Raw genomic sequence first — 12,818 nt, forward strand, 5'->3', positions numbered from 1 at the left:
AGGAGGGAAGATGGTGTGTTCATAGGCAATCAGTTCATAACTCTCTTGTCAGAACATAAAATAAGTGAATATTAAATTAGGAAGAATATAAAAGGAGAACTAATGCTGAAATCACTTCAGCTATCTGAGATGAACTGCCTCTGATTGCTATGTAATTCAGATAGACCTGGTAAGCAATTATTTTAAAAGCCTTGATGCAGAAATGACTTGATTATATGACTGTTGTGCCATGCTAAACTTTCCAATCTCTCCATATTGTTTTAGGAAAGTGAGCAGACTTTTTTTTTTTTTTTTTTTTTTGCCTCTGATAATGATTTTAAAAGGAAACTGACAGGAACACCGGAACATATTCTTCGTTTGTTATTTGAGCAAGTCTTCTTTAATTTCTAGCGAGTGGTATAATTGTTGGAGGTATGTGCACCATTGTAATTCTTGCCATGAGCTAATGAGAGCAATGACAATAACTGGAACAGTTGAAGTAGTTATACATAGAATAATCATATAGACTGTTGCTATACTGTAATCTGATCGTAATTAACAGGATTACCAGAGTACAAATCTGAGACATTCTAGCAATATTCAAATAGGAATTCAATGTTTTCAGGGTTTTTTAAATAGCTATTTATAAGCTCAAATATGTCAACAAATATTGTTTTTTCAGGCTTTAATCTTAAAACCAGGATTTTCAGTTATCAAATAATAATGCATCTTCTCCATATCTGTTGTTTTATGAGGTATTCTAGGGTTTGGCTTCTTAGAATAACTATCAAGCTATGAAAACAAAACAAACAATGGTGCATGTGTTTGTGTCTCTGTGTGGATGGATGGAGGGATGGAGATACACAGACAGACAGATAGATGATACATTCACCCTCTTGCAGCTGTGGTACTGCTACACAAAGTCATGGCATCATTCTCTAATCAGATAGAATAGTTTATTCTATTGGCCAAGAATTTTGACCCCAGAGTAGAAGCTCTCAGTGGACATGCAAAACAATAGAGCAATAATGATCATAATAATGGCACCAATAAGAGGAGGTAGTAGAGAAGATGACAAGGATAATAATAATGTTACAGCCATACTACATGGGTAAATATATTTAAAAATAAGACAGTACTGTGGAAATCAGGTGTTCCTAATTAGAAATTAGATGGCCCCAAAATCATAGTTTCTATTTAGCAGCTGAATATTTCTAGATAAATTGTTGGATATGCATTGTGCTTATTACATTTTTTAAAATCTCTTGATACTAACTCTCTGGGGAGCTTTAGATCTCTCATTAGTAGAAATTCTTGTGACCCCTTGCTAACTCAACTGTCAAACCCAGCTGGCCTCCCTCATCTTCCCTGCAATTTTTCCACCATTTTGGTGTCTTCCCAAAATGCTACTAGCCTTTTGTCACCACTAATTCTCCTTAGAAACTGCTACTAGTTGTGGGGAGGGGGGAACAGGTAGAATCTAGATTCCACTGTGGAATAAACACGAAAATGGATGGTTGAGCAATAGTTCAGCACCATTTTTCATGCTGCCTAGTTGTTTACCTGGGAAAAGGAACTGAATAATTCATGTGGTAATGATATTTCCAGACTGGGGACAGCTAACAACCATGACAGCTCCAAATTGATTTTGTGGGATTTGGAAGAAGTGTGTGGAAATGCTCTCTGTCGTGTGGTAGATTAGTAGCAACTGTAAAGATGTATTTTTGTGAATTTCTCATTGAGAACTCCAAGTAACATGTTAAAAAACATAAGATTTCGTTTCTACAACTGGTTCAAGAGCTAGTTATGTCCTCCATGCATATTCTTTGTGTTGTCTCTCCCTTTGTGTGTCTGTGTATGTGTGTAAACAAAATTCTGAACTAGATAAATGTTTGGTTTTATCCACTACTGATATTATCCCTGATTAACACTTTAAGTTCTTGGATACAACACTGTAACACAAATATAAAAGGGTGGAAGTTCTTCCTTTTGGCATCATTGTGGCAGACACTTCTGTTGCTGAAAGATCAGCGCTGTCATCTTCCTGCCTCAATTGTCTCCTGGAAGAGCTATTTTGGGGGCTGCAACAAAGAAAGATACATTGTGAAGCAGGACTAAATCAGCAGCAGGCTTTTCTTTCTCTGAATGTTTTCCAGCTGTCATTATATAATAACTATTATTAGACTTTTAGAATTGGTACCTGAGGGTTCTTTTTCCTCTCTTTATCTTTCATTTGATACTTCATCTTTTAGCTCAAAAACAGATAAAGCAGGGATTAACAGACTGATCTGGAAGAGGGGAAGGGAGGGCGGGATGGAGGGAGGGAGGAAGGAAGGAAGGAAGGAAGGAAGGAAGGAAGGAAGGAAGGAAGGAAGGAAGGAAGGAAGGAAGGAAGGAAGGAAGGAAGGATCTCCAAAATGGGAAAAAGAAAAAAACACCAAATGATTTTATCTAACTGGATCTAGAACATGATATATTCAGCCTGTGATATATCCACTTAGATACATCCAGTTTTTTTTAAGGTGCTCATTTTTTATGGTGTAGATCAACTTTGCCAAATCTGAAGTTCTCCACATGTTCTGTGCTAAAATATCCAGGATTCCTATGACTGAGTTGGCTAGGAATTATGGATATTGAAAGAATGACAGGCAAAGTCAGAAAATAGCAGTTAATATTACAGCCAGTGAATTATTTTCTTTGCCAACTCCGGAAAGCAGATGACCGGGGGAAGGGAGACATTATTAAAACTGAAAAACATACTCTGAAATTAACCAGGCCCTTGAATAAGACACTATCTTGGTTGCAAATATGCATTTGCAGCAAATGTTCATAATCTCCAATTAAAAGACTGAGGCGCTATCAAGAGTATTAACATATCAATAGGAATCTAAATACACATCATTTTGCATGTAAAATAAAAATGTGTTAACGTGGCAACCAGACTTCTTCACTTTCCCTTTTTAAGTTATTTTTCTGACCTGTTTTTAGATAGTGTTGTTTGAAAATGCAAAATTTGTTTTCATCACAACATTGGTATGATAGAATTTTCAGCTAGACCAGAAGATCCGTTAAGAGAGAGCTGCATTTAGAGTCTTCGCACTGGAGAAAGTGGCAGAGACCTGACCTCCCCGAAATCTCCAAAAGAAGTCAGTCTAACAAGATTCTTGCAACATTCTGTGACAAGAAAGATTGTAAAATGGGGCAAAATTAATTTAACAACTGTCTTGCTTAGGAAATTTTGGGCTCAACTGCAGCCATAAATTGACTAACTGTATTTGCGAGTGCTTCTGATTTCTTGTATCTGACAATTGGGCTTGTATATACAGTAGGAGATGTCAAATGTTTAGATGTTTTGTTTTGTTTTTACTTTTGCAGATCACATTGTCCTGCCCACATGCCATATATTTTATGCCTCAAGATCTTTCAGCCTACATCAGTGAGCCAAGTGAACTGTTGAAAGAGGCAGTGAGAAAAATTGAACTGAAGAAAAGGTTCTCACCACTTCCTTTGAGATTAGAATTAACAATCTGGCATAGTTTTTCCATCACCATCTTGCTTCCCCAAACAGCAGAACTAATGGATTGAAATAATGTTGGCTACTAGCAATTGTCGGCTGAATCTGGGACCTTACATATTTATATTTCCCTTGATGTCCCCATCACAGTTTATTTGAGGTGGATTTATGAGCTAGGTTGGTGGTTGACTATCCATCTTCTCTCATTTTACAATAAATCTAGAGAAATATCACAAATGAAGCCTGCTAAAATATTGAGGATCTAATTGTTGCCAATTAAAAAAAGAAAAAAAAAATCAGAATAATACTGCTGATAACATAGAATTCAATTCTCTCTAAAAATCTTTTTGTACTTTCATATGATGCCTGGGCTGAACCTTGCAAACTTTTAAAAAATGTTAGAATTTTGCTTTAATCTATAAAAAAGACAAATCAATATAACTTTTCATGACGAATTAAGATCAATTATGTGCTTCCTATAAAAGAAAAGGTGGTTTAATTAAAAGCAAATGTTATACAAGGAGATGACACATGCAATGACATTTTTGAATTTCACTCACATTCTGTTCAAAAGTATTTGATTCAGGCAATGAATCATTGATTACAGTACACATTGTTAAAAAAAGATTTTTTGCACCCACAGGATGAATATTTGTCTTGGAAGGAATATATTTGATCAGAAATTATATCAATTAAGGGACAGAACTGCAGAGAATTATGGTTGCTAGGAAGAAGTATCAGAAATTGTTTTTACCAATTTAACCAGAAAAAGATTTAATTGTTCTTTCTTTGGGAGGAATCATGCAGCACAAACCCAATACAACTTTGTTGAGTGGAGGGAAATCAATGAAAGGAATAAGGACCAAGGACTAGACTAAAATAAGATCTCACAAGAATGTCACCTTGATTCTCCATGAACTACCCAATGGTTGCTGAATATTTTTGATGTGGGTCATGAAGAACTATGAATGGTAGGTTAATTGCACATTCATACAGGACTGCCAATTTCATTGTGAACCAAAATCACAAGAGCAAAATACAACATAGAATGAGATGAAGTTTCTTGATGATGCCTTTACATTAATCTTTCTTTCTCCCTCCCTCTCTTTCTCTTGCTCTCTCTCAACTTTTAGCACAGATTACTAAATAAGTTCCAGTTCTGTCCAGTTTACTTATATTAATAATGTTCAATAAATTGAACAATTCTTTTGTAACGTATTCCCTCTCTCTTACTCCCTAGGCTTTTGTATACACGCATGTGTTTAAATAGACAGACAGATGGTAGATAAACAGACATATCTTGTGGCTTTTCTGAATTCAAGACAATTTCCCATAGTTAAATGACAATAAATGAAAGAAAAATATTTTATAGTTTTTTTCAGTGTTTTTCACCAATAAACTTAGCAGCTAACTATTTATTTATTTATTTATTTATTTATTTATTTATTTATTTATTTATTTATTTATTTATTTATTTATTGCCACTCAGCTCAACCTTAGGCCTTGGTGGTGAACAGCAGTAAAAAATAAATAACAATAACTCCATAATAAATTCCTAATACATGGAGCCAAGCTAAAAACCATCACAACCATCCACATATTGCTTCAATTTATATCCTTTAAGAAAAATGAATAATAAACTAAGAGGGATTTGGTTAGTAAACAATGATTTACTAACAAAGTTCAGATTATCTTTATCATAAATAATAGTTTGTGCTGGTTAATTACTACAATAAATATTTATTTGATTTGATAAATAAAATTTATCTGGACATTGTTATATTAGCAATATGGGTTTAAAATCTTACCAACAAAGTCTGGAAAAGTTATCAGTTATGTGGTACCATTTTACTGGACCATAGTTCCACCTTTGAATATGTGATGCCCTAATAATTTGCTAAATGGATTTAAAAGGAGGGAGGGAGGGAGGGAGGGAGGAAGGAAGCACATCCAATAAGGTTTATTGAATTAAAATCAAAATTATCCACTTTAATTTCTAAAGACTTTTTAAGAAGAACCAAACCAGAATTACTTGATTGATCAATTGATTTCAGAGATTTTAAATGTTGATGTCACCATTCTTCAAATGTTCCTAAATGGTCTTAAATGAAAAGATCAAAATAGTTTATAAAATATGACCAAAAAAAGCAATTTTGAACTTGTGAGCAATTCTTTTGAATTGTCTGTTCAGCAGCAACATAGTTTTAATCCGTAATTACTTTTTTTTAGTCCTTTAAGTTTTCTGTCTTCCAACTCCTTGCAATGAAGTAGGAAATTGCACAAAACAATGTTGAAAAGACAAGTGGAAGAAAGAGTAAAATCTAAATATTGGTTTCTACAAATGCGATTTCTACCATTTTGGTTTTTTAAAACATATATATTCTTTAATGCTGGAGATAAATTATTCTAACATTAAAGGATAATATTTGTAGCTCACAGTTGAAATAAGGATTCCTTGGTGCTTTCTGAGCTTGACTGTTTTCTTGCAGATTTTTCATTACCCAAACTCGGTAAAATCACCAGTACTCTGTGTAATTTGGGTAATGAAATGTCTGCAAGAAAACAATCAAGCTGTTCTGCCCCAGCTCCGGATTCCCGAGGATATTGACACACACCAATGGTCCTTATCAAATTTATTAAGTAGCAAGAATAAACCAAAGTCCGGCAAAGGTTGGCAACCAGCCCAGAAAACAAGACATGATAAGACTTTTCCAAAAATGCTCTGATGATAATTACAAGTTGTTTCTAGCAAGAAATTTACTAATGGCATGTGACTTAAATAGGCTAAGGGAGTGGCCAATTATCCTCAAGCCTTACTCTCAAGGAGACCTGCTCCTCCTGAGTAGCCACTCCTGCCTTTTGGCAGCCCTGCGTGCTCGAGCATTGAGGAGAGGCTCCTCCACTTCGCTCTCTCCACTTGAAGGAGCCTCTGGAGGTTCTGAAGGCCCTCTCTGCCTCTGGCACCACATCCTCTTCAGCCTCCTCGCTGTCCGATGTGAGCACCAGCTGCGCAGGCTGCTGGCACGACAACACACCAGCCTCCTCATTGTCGGGCTTAGCCACGATCTGGGCAGGCCGCTGGCGGGCCACAACACAAGCTCAGAGAACACTAAGGATCCCACATAAATTATTCTATCCTAAATAACCTAGAGTTGAAATGACATGAATCAATTGTTTCAATTGTGAGAAGCATCAAAATAATATTTCATTGGGGATGTCTAAATCTCCATCATGTTTTTGCTTCCATTATTTTTGCCTAACTGTGTATCCTTTATGTGTGTAGGGGGGAGAGAGAGAGGGGGGAGGGAGGGAGGGAGGGAGAGAGAGAGAGAGGGAGAGGGAGAGGGAGAGGGAGAGGAGTTTTGCTATGCATGGAAGAAAGCCATAGACAATGGAACTGTCTAATTAAGAATGGTATTTCTGAAAACAGCTATACTACCAAACAATGATAATGAAAGATATTGCCATGACTTAAATACTTTTTAAAACTTGTACAGAAAAGGGCCATAATTACTTGCTTAAATTGGAACTAATCCTTTGAATAATTATTCCTAAATGTCTAAATTCTCCTGAGCAAATAGGACGTCCAGTAGCTTCCTGAAGCACTGTCTGTATTTATTTAAGTTTAAACTTTAAATAACAATGAATATGTCAAAATTAACTTCTAAGCCTGCTACTGCATAAAACGTATTAAATTCAAATTCAATTAAGACTACTATAATACTACTATGGTTTTAAAGAAATAAGAATAGCAATAGCAACAGATTTGCTACATGATGCTCAATTTTTATATTACTATTTTTCTTTATTTTTCCTAATTTTCTATGCTAATAGTATAAATATCAAATAAAATAGGAGAAAGGGAACATCTTTGGTTTAATGGCTTTATTTATTTAGGGAAAATGGATTCATTAATGCTAATCTCTACTTGTGCATGTGAACAGTCATTTAGAGTTCCCATTTTTTTTTCTAAAAAAAAAAGTGCAGCTAAAAGTAAGTCAGGATATGAATTCTGATTTTGACTGCCCTTTATCTTTCTTGAAATTTCACTTTGGTTTTCTCCCATACTTTTTTTTTTTTAATATCAGCCTGTGAGCCACAACTAACAATATCCAATATTCTACTTTTTGAAGAACAATTGACAATTGTGGGTATTTTCTTTGAGGGTGGAGTTCATTAGGTTAGCAAAGTCACTATAGTATGGATGCACTGTCATGTTTCTGACCACGTGTTTGATCAGATACTCAAGTACACACATACACATTACAGTTGGTCACATAGTCAACTGACTATTTAGATTAGATTTAGCATGTCTGTCCACCTATGGAGTCTTCCCCAAGAACTTGGGCTAGGCAGATGTGGATGTTTAATGGTGTTAAATGGTGATGGCGAACCTTTTCGGCACTGAGTGCCAAAAAGGGAGCACATGCACACTAGTCTGGGATACAACCCGGAAGAGGAGCTGCCCAGGGGGCATGCACGCGCTGGAAAATGAACTTCCGGTTTCTGGCGCGCACATGCATGCTAGCCAGCTAGTCTTCCAATTATTGGCGCACATGCACGCACAATGATCAGCTGGTCAGCTGAACATCGCGTGCACATGAACAACAGAAACCTGGAATAGGAACAGGCGACATGGCTGCGTGTGCCACTTCGGGCACATTTGTCATAGGTTCACCATCACGGCACTAGTTCAATGCATCTTTTTCATGTTCTTCAAATATTTCCCCAACAAATGTTTTTCTTATTCAACCGTCTGGTGTACTTGTAACAATCCATACCCATCTATGCTCCTTCCTAAACTGAGATAGTCAACATCACTGTTGTGTCTGACATGAAAAAACTAATAAACAAATGAACTATGTGAATGAAGGACACGATTCATTGTGATTATTTTCTGATCTTCCTATCCAGAGCTTTTGGCTCTGCTTAAGTCCAGTCCAGCTGTATATCTAATGTCTGCAACTGCCCAGGTGTTAATTGCCTTAATGGTATTTTCTCCACTGGAAATACCTTTATTTCCTTTAAGATCTTCACTCCCATGATGTATTTAGTATCAACCTTCTTTCTTGACTTCACTGTATTTATAATAACTATAATCATTGTAAATAACTTGGATGAAGAAGATCAGTACAAATATCCCGGCATCCTTCAAGATGTCAACATCATGTTGACATCTTGAAGGATGCCGGGATATTTGTACTGATCTTCTTCATCCAAGTTATTTACAATGATTATAGTTATTATTATGCTAAACTATGCAGACTGCAATGAAAGTGAGGTTCACACACAAATCAATATGTTTTGGTGGACTTACTATAAAGAAACTATAGTATAAACACTTTATTTGTATAAATCTTTCAGTACACAACAAATGACAGAAAAGCAACAACAAATCAGTTAAACTGGGGCCTGATTTTCTATAAAAAGTATTTTTAATACAACACTTTTCAGATGGCAAATGAAACCAGAAAAAAAAAAGAGAGAGACAACTTTAGGAGTTAAATGTATCCAAAAATAATAGTTATGAATATAAACTTTTATCTTAACATTTTGGGAGAAAAGGGGCATTCTGAAACAGAACAAAAATCATAACTTTGATATATCTGCACCGACTGTGTTACGTGTTAAGGCACTGACTGCATAATATTGGTGTTTAGAACAAAAATACCACTAGTGTGTCACGTTAGTCACATATGCATTGGAGACTACAGTAGAAGTGTCATCATTGTTCCCAGCATTTCCATTTTGTGACAAAAATAATTCTGAAGGTGGCCTGAATTGGATTAGAGACAGAGTGTAAAGGTTAGAAGTATAATGCTTTGTCTTCATACCGTGTTCCAATCCAATTCATTGTCAAGGCTACTATTAGCTGTGGAGAGAGAGTTTTACAGATGAAATGGAGAATTGCAACTTCCTGTATCATAGCCCTAACCCCACACTGATCCCTTTGTATTCATCTGCTTTTGCAGAGATGAAGACACTGAACTTCAAACAGAAAAAAAAAATCCCATATCTTCTCTTGTTTGACCTCCATTAACTGAAAGAAAACCTGAGCCTCAATAATGTGCTGCAATAAGAGGTAATAGTACTAAACTTTCTTGCAGGGTTGATGTAAAGACTACTGAGACCATGAATTTTAATTGGGTGTTTGTAGTTTTTTAATATAAGGGCCAAATTTTTAATATATTTTAAACCTTTTTTAAATTTTATGGGTATTTGTTGTTTTAGTATGGCTGTACACCGCCCTGAGTCCTTCGGGAGAAGGGCGGTATAAAAATTTAAATAAAAGAAAAAAAAAGAAAAAAGAAAAGACTTAAAGTTTTAACTGAACGTTAAACAAATATTAACTACTATTGTAGAAGTGTTGAAAAAAGAAATAGTGTGACTCTCGCCTGATTTTTGACTGATTGATCTGCATCTACATGTACTATGTGAATAATTTTGAAAACCTAGTTGAAAAGTTTTTATCTCTTTTGATTGGAAGAATTTAAATTTCACTGAAGGTGAAATGGGGATAGTAAAATAAGAATTCTGAATCCATCTTCTTTGACGTAGCTTTTCTTAGGATTTATATTTTAAATAAAAACTTAAATACTGAAGACATATAATGTATAGCTGTGCTTTCAGCTACATTCTGTTGAACGAATAGTCATTTTTAGAAATGAATATACATATAACAAAAGAGAGAAAATGTCTGAAACCATTCTTCCCAGGACAGTTTTTAAGATTTTTCCTAGCAAAAGGTGATAAAAGCTTACTGACCTTTTCTGACAATGGAACTGGAGGGAGTTATTAAATATTAATAAAGAAACTGCTTTGGAGAAATATCTATGTGTATGTGTGTGTATTCAGACTCCTTCACTTTTGCCAATTTTGTTATGCTGCAGCCTGATTCTACAGTTGCTGAAATTCATTTTTTTCCCATTAATCTACACTAAGTACCCCATAATGACAAAGTGAAAACAGAATTTTAAAAATGTCTGTAAATTTTATACATACACAGAAACATATGTATACACATACATACATGCATGCGCACACAGACATACACACACACACACACGTACAGTAAATAACAAACAGATTTTCCATAATAAAAGGGTTAAGAGACATTTTCAACAAAGGAAGAAACGAATATGCCTTAAATGCTTGGGATTTTTTTAATAGAAAAATGTTGTGACATAATGCCATTAATTCTGAAAACTTATTGCCATTTCTATATCAATATAATTAGGATTCCTGAGATTGATTTTAGATTGCCAACCACAGAGATATCTAATACTTACATATATGCCTATAAGAGGAGACGCCTGTTTGCTGCTTTTATAGACTTTACAGCAGCATTTGTAATAGTAAACAGAGAAGTACTATGGAGTAAACTGATGTCTCTTAAAATAGAACCTAGACTGCTGGTGTTGATTGAAGCCCTTTACACAAGTACCTGTTTGAGGGTGCGGTATGGGGTTAATGGGGCTCTGACTAACAGGATTCACACAAATAAAGGGGTAAGGAAAGGGGGGTATCCTGGCCACAATACTATTTAGCTTATATATCAATGACTTGCCAGGGTTAATGAAGGAACCCATGGTAAATATGCTGAAGATCCTAAATACTTACTGTAACAGCTTGCTTTATGCGGATGATATGATTTTATTATCATATTCACTACCGTGTTTCCTCAAAATAAGAAAGGGTCTTATTTTCTTTTGAAAACCCCCCCCCCAAATAATGGCTTCACCTTATTATTGGGGTGGTCTTATTATTTTGGGGGTGCAGGAGGCAGCGAGCATGGGACTGGATGTCCTGTCACTGCCGTCACCTCCCCTTCCTGTTCTTCGTGCGCCGGCCAAGCGGCCCAATACGTCCCACCCCACCCCAATGGCAGCAGCTGCTTCCCTTCCCCACCATCTCTTTATCAAGAGGGGTGGCAGGTGTGGTGGGAGAGAAGCGAGACATGTGGAGTGAGACGTGGCTCCCCTTGCCATCTCTTTTTTCCGCCCTTTACTGGGCATGACAGAACTTGTGAGAAGGTTTTCTTTTATAGCGTGTTTCCCTGGACACAATGGTGAGGAAAGTGACAGAGCTTGAAAGGTAAGACCTGTGTCCTGCTTCTTGCCCGCCCCACCTGCCACCCCCAAATTGCATCCCTAAAGGGGGTTGGTGGCTAAGCAAGGGGTAGGAGCACTGTCATGCCCAGCGAGGGAGGGGGAGAAGAGATGGCAAGGGGAGCCATGTCTTGCTCCATGCGTGTCACGCTGTTCCGGTGTTTATTAGTCCATCGGCGGAACGAGAGTGGAGTGTCGGCAGGTCTTCCTGTCATCGCCAGAGGTCCTTGGGCTTCCAGCAATTCTCGTGCAAAGTCCCTAGCCCTGGTGTACTCACCTCCCTACACCCCGCACGGCCGCCTAACACCCGGTGCCACCAACCCCTTCATATGAACCATGGTCTGTTCCCTTCTTCCATTCCATCATTTCCGTGTTAGCGCTGTCGATGGCGAGGCTGGGCTTGACACAGGTCTCACTTCTCCCCCGCCCCACCTGCCACCCCTCTCAATAAAGAGATAGCAGAGAAGGGAAGCAGCTGTTGCCATTGGGGTGGGGTGGGACCTGTTGGGCCACGAGATGTGCATCGTACCTTTCAATCGCTTTTTTATCACGAGTTCAAGAAGTTTGATTGAATTCACAAGAAGGCTTTCTTTTACAGTGTGTTTCCCTGGACAGAACAGCGATGAAAGCAACGGAGCTTGAAAGATAAGACCTGCATCTTGCTTCTTGCCTGCCCCACCTGCCACCCCAAAATTGCATCCCTAAAGGGGGCGGGTGGCTAAACAAGGGGCAGGAGCCCTACCAATCCCAGCGAGGGAGGGGGAGAAGAGACAGCAAAGGGAGCCACATCTCACTCCATGCGTCTTGCTTCTCCCTTGCCCCACCTGCCAGCCCTCTTGATAAAGAGATGGCAGGGAAGGGAAGCAGCCAGTCTGCTGTTGCCATTGAGGTGGGGGGGGGACATGTTGGGCCACTTGGCTGGCACAAAGAACAGGAAGGGGAGGGCATGTCACTCCTTCCCCCCCCTCCGGCCTCGCCTCCTCAACTCATTTTGGTTGCGTGGCAAGCAATCAGAGGAAATGGCGGCTCATGCTTGTAAGTAGTTGGTGAGGGGATTATTTTGCTGGGATGGCTTATATTATTGCATGTGCTGAAAAGCTCAATTGGGCTTATTATCTGGACATGTCTTATTTTCGGAGAAACACAGTAGTAGGATTACGTAGGCTATTAAGAAGATTCAGCTCTTATTGCCAGGATAACTCCCTAGCCATTAGTAA

At 37.6% G+C, this 12,818-nt stretch overlaps 1 long non-coding RNA gene across 1 annotated transcript; it reads left to right on the top strand.

Moving 5' to 3' along the window:
- Positions 1-285: 285 nt before the first annotated feature.
- LOC148113558 (uncharacterized) lies at positions 286-3,730 on the top strand. Its single transcript, XR_015728322.1, has 2 exons — positions 286-411; positions 3,355-3,730. It is a non-coding gene; the product is annotated as an uncharacterized LOC148113558 (long non-coding RNA).
- The last annotated feature ends 9,088 nt before the right edge of the window (positions 3,731-12,818 follow it).

This window comes from Pantherophis guttatus, chromosome 5 (assembly GCF_059756535.1).
Source record: "Pantherophis guttatus breed Tessera chromosome 5, ASM5975653v1, whole genome shotgun sequence".
In the NCBI taxonomy this organism is placed as follows: Eukaryota; Metazoa; Chordata; class Lepidosauria; order Squamata; family Colubridae; genus Pantherophis; species Pantherophis guttatus.